We start from the raw sequence: 7,105 nt of genomic DNA on the forward strand, positions 1-7,105 counted from the left end.
GAGAAATTGGTGGGACCGGTTCCGTTACTTGCCTAGGCAACTGTACAAGGTAGCTATAGAGGTATTAAATACGGTAGAAAAGGTTACGGAGACACAGACAAAATGCTAGGCTGGTAAATATCTATGGGTTACTTGATTAACTCCAGCAGGCTAGGTGACTATTTTTCGCCCTCCTACCCCCGTTTCGATGGGGATGTTAATAAATTATCGTCAAAAAAGAAATAAAAAGGGGGGGGGGCAGCATTACGCCACTCAGCCCGAGCCAGCTCTGCGCGAAGCCAATTGCCTTTGCTTTTACTTCCTAAAAAATATGTCCAACAAGTGACCCTGTGCTCGACGGAATGGGCTCACGTGTGCTTGGCTCTTCTCTGTAGGCTTTAATCGGCGCCCACTTGTGTGTGCCAGCCCGACTATCATAGGCGTATCTACAGGAGGGGCGGGAGCAAGGGCGGCACTTCCACCCTCCCCACTGTCAAAATGAGGGGGGGGGGCAAGTATTTCATTTGAGCCCCCCACCCCACACACACACTTATGAAAGCGCGCACTGGCACTTTCGGCCGCACGCTGGAAAGTCCATTAAAACTACAGCTAAATCTACATATTCTTTGTTAGTAGAGTCAACACATAAGTAATGCTTTTTTTTACTACCCATATCCCTGCTTGGACAACGACGATTACACGATTAAAATAAACCGAACATGATTAGACCTCTTGTCCTGCCATATGAGGAATGTTGTCGGGATTCTGAAATTCCTCATGAATTCCCCCAGGTTGCCAACAAAACCACAACCTCGAGCCTCCGCGGTACGATTTCACACAGGTATGTGACGGGACATTAACACATCTAAAAAAAAAAGGAGGCACCCCACACGATCAGAGTATACAAGAATTCCGCTCTCTTCAGGACAAATATCAAAGTTACGTGGAATTTTATACTGATGGCTCTAAAAGAAAACAACACGGGGGTTTGGGGGCCGTAACGGGAAATTCGGAAACAAGTATTCGATTACCAAAACATGGCTCTGATTTCACTGCAGAAGTTTATGTTGTATGGGTTGTAGTTAAAATGATTATTACTGACAGTCACAGAAATACAGTCATATACACTGATTCCTTAAGTACACTAGTCTCTACATCTAAAATCCGAGTGTGAACGATTGAAAAGTAGGCATTTAAAACATGGTGGCTCTTAAAAAAATTGAGTTCAATTTGTTTTTGCTGGGTCGCAAGCCATGCTGGGATACCTGAAATGAAGCAGCTGATAGATGTGCATCGATGGCAGCGTACAAAGGCCTAACAAACACAACACTTCCATATAAAGATAGTATCCGTGCAGTTAGGAAGGCCTTAACGTCAAAATGGCAATACGAATGGGACCACTGTTCACACAAGCTACATATTATTTAACCGGTATTTGGTGACTGGAAGTCGTGCAACCACCAGGAGCGGTTCTTCGAAGTACTTTTATGCGAACAACGCCATTGAGCACACACACCTCACAGACAATTATTTACTTACGAAAGATGCCGCAGCAAGATGCGAGAAATGCCAAGAATCACCAAAAGTTATGCGTATATTACTGACACGTACACATACTGAAGTACGCAGACGAAACCTTTTGCACAATTTATATAAACTACAGATACCCTTACGCCTTGCGTTTACTTTAGGAGTTGATCCGATAGTCCCATTACCTGACGTGCGTTGATTTTTCAATGACACTGGCATTTTACTTAAAATATCGATAAACGGAACCTTTTTCTTCTTGAATTGGATTTTAACACACCTCGTGTTTGGCGCAGCATAGCCTTAGCCACTTTAGCGCCATTAAACCACATTTAAATACTAACAAGAACGATTGTCATTTGGGCCTACTTGGACGCCTTGTAGCGAATGACGCATGGGATTCGCCGTACAAGCTCGCGTTGCGGATAAAGCCTGGAGCTGGCCATTTGCCGCCCTAATAAACTTGTCAGCTTGCGCAACTTTCATCATGCCCAGTTTTTGAGGACTGCTATATCCGTGTTCTAAAATACAATCAGCTTGTTACATTTAATCTGTGGCTGAGGGCGAGGTGCGGACGGAGTATTATAATCAGCCACGCTCAGAGATTAATCAGAAGAATAAGGATGGGCTGGGGTGCGTTTGGCAGGCATTCTCGGATCATGAACAGCAGGTTGCCATTATCCCTCAAGAGAAAAGTGCATAACAGCTGTGTCTTACCAGTACTCACATACGGGGAAGAAACCTGAGGCTTACGAAAAGGGTTGTACTTAAATTGAGGACGACGCAACGAGCTATGGAAAGAATAATGATGGGTGTAACGTTAAGGGATAAGAAAAGAGCAGGTTGGGCGAGGTAACAAACGCGAGTTAATGACATCTTGGCAGAAATAAAGAAAAAGGAATGGGCATGGGCAGGACAACATTAAGGGTTACGGACTGGATTCCAAGGGACAGGAAGCGTAGCAGGGGGCGGCAGAAGGTTAGGTGGGCGGATGAGATTAAGAAGTTTGCAGGGACGACATGGCCACAATTAGTACATGACCGGGGTAGTTGGAGAAGGTATGGGAGAGACCTTTGCCCTGCAGTGGGCGTAATCAGGCTGATGATGATGAATTATCCTCGCAGCCTGTGTTGGCTATCTTGCCCCCTGAAATCCTTGCTGCTCACCGTTACTCCCAGAGAGAGAGAGAGAGAGAGAGAGAGAGAGAGAGAGAAGGGAAGAAAGAAAGGCAGAAGAGGTTAACCAGACTGAGTCCAGTTTGCTACCCTACACGTGAGGAGGGGAATGCAGAGTGAGAGAGAGAGAGAGAGAAATAACATGAGTCTATACCACACTTTCGCATGCACTAAGTTAGGTGTAGGGTGTCTGTAGTCGGGCACTGAAATCTGTTGCCTTCAGGTAGTGAAGAAGCTCTCGAACTGCTTTCTGGGCTAATGAACTGTGAGGCCAGGCTCCCAAGATCATTGCTTCTGCAAATGGCCTGCCATCCAGTCTTTTCAAGGCACTGTGGAGCGTCTTACGTTGGCTATCAAAGCGAGAACAGTGGCACAGAGGATGACTGATGAGCTCTTCACATTTGCACTTACCGCACATTGGTGAGTCCGCCTTTCCAATAGGATAGCTGTAGGAGTTAGTGAATGCTACTCCTTCCTACAGCCGACACAGCAGTGTTGCGTCACGTCGTGAAAGGTTCACTGGTAATTTAAGTTTCAGTGATGGGTCGCAACGACTGGTGTGGCTTACGGCCGGAAATGGTTGGATTATCAAATGCTGGAACAATCGTGTCTGTCCGTTGCAGCGTTGAAGTCTCAGTACCTTACCACCTTCAGAAATATAATCAAACCTCTTACAGGTATAACTGTCGAATTGCATTGTGTAATCACGACTTATCGTAGATATGCTCATGTTAATGACCTTGGTCGGACTCGCAGAGCCAATTCAATATATATAGAACACCGACTTGAGTTATTTCTGAAGACGTTTCACTTCTGGTTGACGATATCATTTTCAGGCTGTTTTTAAATAAGAGCTGTGCTTTTAGTTGTTTCCCGGCAGGAGCAAACAGAGCAGATATTTCGTATTTTGATAAAATCAGGGCCACTTATGGGTGATATGCACCGAAAATTTCCACTGTGTAGGTTCCTTATATACTCTGAAAACTGTAACTGACTGGTCGCTTTATCCAAGTTTTTATGTGTTATACACAGTGTTTGGCTGCTTTCTCCCGGTATCATCGGTAAAATATACGGGGCACGGCGTTTGTGTTTATTCGACGTACAAAATTTTGCGAGTGACGAGCGATCTATGATTATTCTGGGTAGGCTCATTGCAGCCTTTGTAGAAAGTTTCTAATTTAAGCGTTCTAGGGCGTGATACTGCCGGTAATCTAAGTGTTTCCTAGACCCCCAAAACAACGCACGAGATACCGATGTGAAATTCCGTGAAAAAGGGGAAATGTTAAGCTCAATGCGTTGCGAAACTTTCACTTTCTTGCTTTATGTGCAAGTGTCGCAGAGAATTACGAAACCCTCGTTTATTTCGTGTATTTTCGTGAAAAACCTTCAGTCTCGAATTACGATCGACTGTCTGTAAGTGCGTGAAACTTAAATAATTTACACCAAGGGGCTCGAGACTCCATATAGAAAGCAAGTCAAGGTGAAATAATGACTGTTCAATCTATAGGAACCCATCATAATTACATAGTAATTAAGTATTCATTTATCCTACAGTCAGCCATGCTACGTTTCTTCATTAAATGTATTCAATCGCTCCCCTGGACTTCATGCACAGGTTAATTATTGGGCGCAAGCTTTACAATCAGGGAAGAAGTAATCTTTCGCGATTACTACCGAAACGCCCCCCTTCAAACGTCCCGTCAAAGACAGTAATGCCTTCATGAAATCGGTCGTGTGAACTGATACGTTTCACTCAGAAGTGAGATGGGCGTACTTCAAGAATGAAGAATGTTCAATTTACTAAAATCTTAATGTTCATTTTTCTATTGCTTGCAACTACTGCACAGTAGCGGCAAAATAGGTCGCGTTCACAAATGTCTACGCCGTGACTGAAAAGACATTAGAAGATTCGTAGTTTGCGTCGCCGGTGTCCTTGGTGAGCTAAACAAGGTACCTTGTTTATATCTAGTCAAAATCAGGGGCTTCCTAGGAATAAAGTGTAGGCAGTGTTTCAAATGGCTGGGTTAAATGCGCATTTTTCAGCACAGAATACGTATGCAAGTCGTCCATGGCGTCTTTAGTCTTTATGAGCGGTGTAAGAGTAAGACGGCTAGCCTGGCATAACTACAACTGAGGTCAAATTTTGTGGACATAAGGGGAACGATACGCCAAGTTTATGTGCGATATGGCAAATACGTGTTCGTCAAATACAGCGTAAAAATATTGTAAGCGAGTGTTCGAACGTGTCATGCTGCTGCTATTAGCTTGGTTTCCCAGTGTCCCAGGAGAACTCTGCGTTTGTGATATTTTATACTTTGAAGAAGTAGGCAGCATTTTAAGTGCAATGTGTTACGTAGTTTTAACCTTTCTGGTTTATTGAGAAGTGTTACGAATAATTATTGAACCCTCATCTATTTTCTTCATAGTTTTTCATGCGTGATATATTAGTTTCGCCTGGTGTCCTCGCTGAACTTATGGAGGCAGCTTCGTTATGTTTGGTGACTGTAAGGACAAGTTAACGGGTGATGTGTAGGTTAAGTTCAATACAGATGTGTAATTTGGGCTTTCGCAATAAATTACGTATGCTAGCACTCCAGAGTGTTTAAGCGTGTCTAAGAAGCGGGGAAGAATTGAGCCCGAAGCCCTGGCAGAACTATAAAAGCCGCCAAGACCAAATTTAGCGAAAATTGGTAGTACACTATGCAAACTTTTTGGGGGAGGTTAAATGCGGTCGGCTAAAACACACTCATTGTAAAAAAATAATTCTTGTTCAAGCGTTAGAGCATGCGATAGGGCCGCTATCAGCTTTGCTTCCCAGGGTCCCAACATAGCTATATATGGGTGCAACAGGTTTACATTTAGTGGAAAGGGGAGAGGGGACATGTTAAATGTAATGTGCGACAAAATGTTTACGTTTCTGGTCTTGTTAGAAGTGTTGCAAATAATTAATGAGCCGTCGTTTTTCTTTCCCTATTTTCAGGCGTCATAATACGCTAGTTCTTAGTTTCAGGGATGTCCGCGGTGAACTAAACAAGACATTCTTTCTTATAGTAGGTGAAAATAAAGGGCGCGTTATGGGAAACATGTTGATAGACTTTGAAGATAAAGGACTTATTATGACATATGTAGCAAATTACGCATGTAAGCTATACCGAGCTTTATGAATGTGTTTTTCGAACAAACAATTTATCCTGTTGCTCTGGAAGAACTGTGAACTCGACCGATTTCAAATAAAGCGGTACTTGAGTTGGGGGGGGGGTCACAAAGCAATAAAGCATTGTGTAACCCCTTCATCAAATGTAGTTGTGATTTTGATCAGATTCACTGGACATGCACTGTAGAAGCGCCGGGATGGCGATTCGATTTTTTTTTGTGGGAATTTTGCAAGTTTTTTACGTTGATTATACCTCGTTGCGCATAGCCTCGACAATGCTATTACCTAACCGAGTGATACATTTATGCTGCAGACTTGCAAGTACAAAGCCTTGTTGAATTATTCAAATTCTTTGTAGCAAATGCGCATTTTATATGCACCGTACTGCTGCGACTGGGCAGGATCGAGGAGCACTCATAGGCACTCATTTCCTTTTGTGCCTGTATCATTTCGAGACTTTATATAGTTGCAAGAGATAAAGGGAAATTCATATAATTTTTGTCGCCCCCCGGTTCACAGAGTGTGATAGACACAGAGGTCCCTGCTGTCTGTTAAATATAACGGACAGAAGCATTTCCAGGCTATTTCACTTACTGAAATAGTAATACATATATATATATATATATATATATATATATATATATATATTGTGGCCTCTATCTTTTGCAAGTTCAGCGAGGGCACTTGAGGCCACGTATCGTTTACAATTACTAAAACATGTCTTAGTTTGCGAGTTTCACTATTTCCAGAGTGAAGGAGGGGGTAGACGACCTGACCTTTTCTCTCTCTCTCTTTCTCTTTATATATATATATATATATATATATATATATATATATATATATATATAATGCGGTTATAAGCTATCACAGCGGTTCGTTTAGCCGTGGCTGAGCTTCTTAGGACGGCGGATTGCGATGAGAGTTCTTGTCGCGGTAACGGAAGCGTTGCCGACTGCGGCTTTCTCCTGCACCGTGGAGACAAATCCCGTACCTCTTTTTCTCTTCGCTCAACCGTTATGCTGTGTGACTGACTGACTGTTGCGACAACCCGATTGCTTCTGCATTCCAGACGCACTGCCGAAAAGAACCCTTGACAAAAAAAAAACAATGTGGAGACATTCTAACCATTCGAACAGCACGCACCAGGGCCACACATACACCCTCGATACTGTGACAGCACTACGACGGCGGTGGCACCGCCAACGGCGGGAACGCTTCGGGAGCGACCATGTGATTGGTGTAGCTATAGCGAATGACATATCATATCAGA

This window comes from Dermacentor andersoni, chromosome 7 (assembly GCF_023375885.2).
Source record: "Dermacentor andersoni chromosome 7, qqDerAnde1_hic_scaffold, whole genome shotgun sequence".
NCBI classification, from domain to species: domain Eukaryota; kingdom Metazoa; phylum Arthropoda; class Arachnida; order Ixodida; family Ixodidae; genus Dermacentor; species Dermacentor andersoni.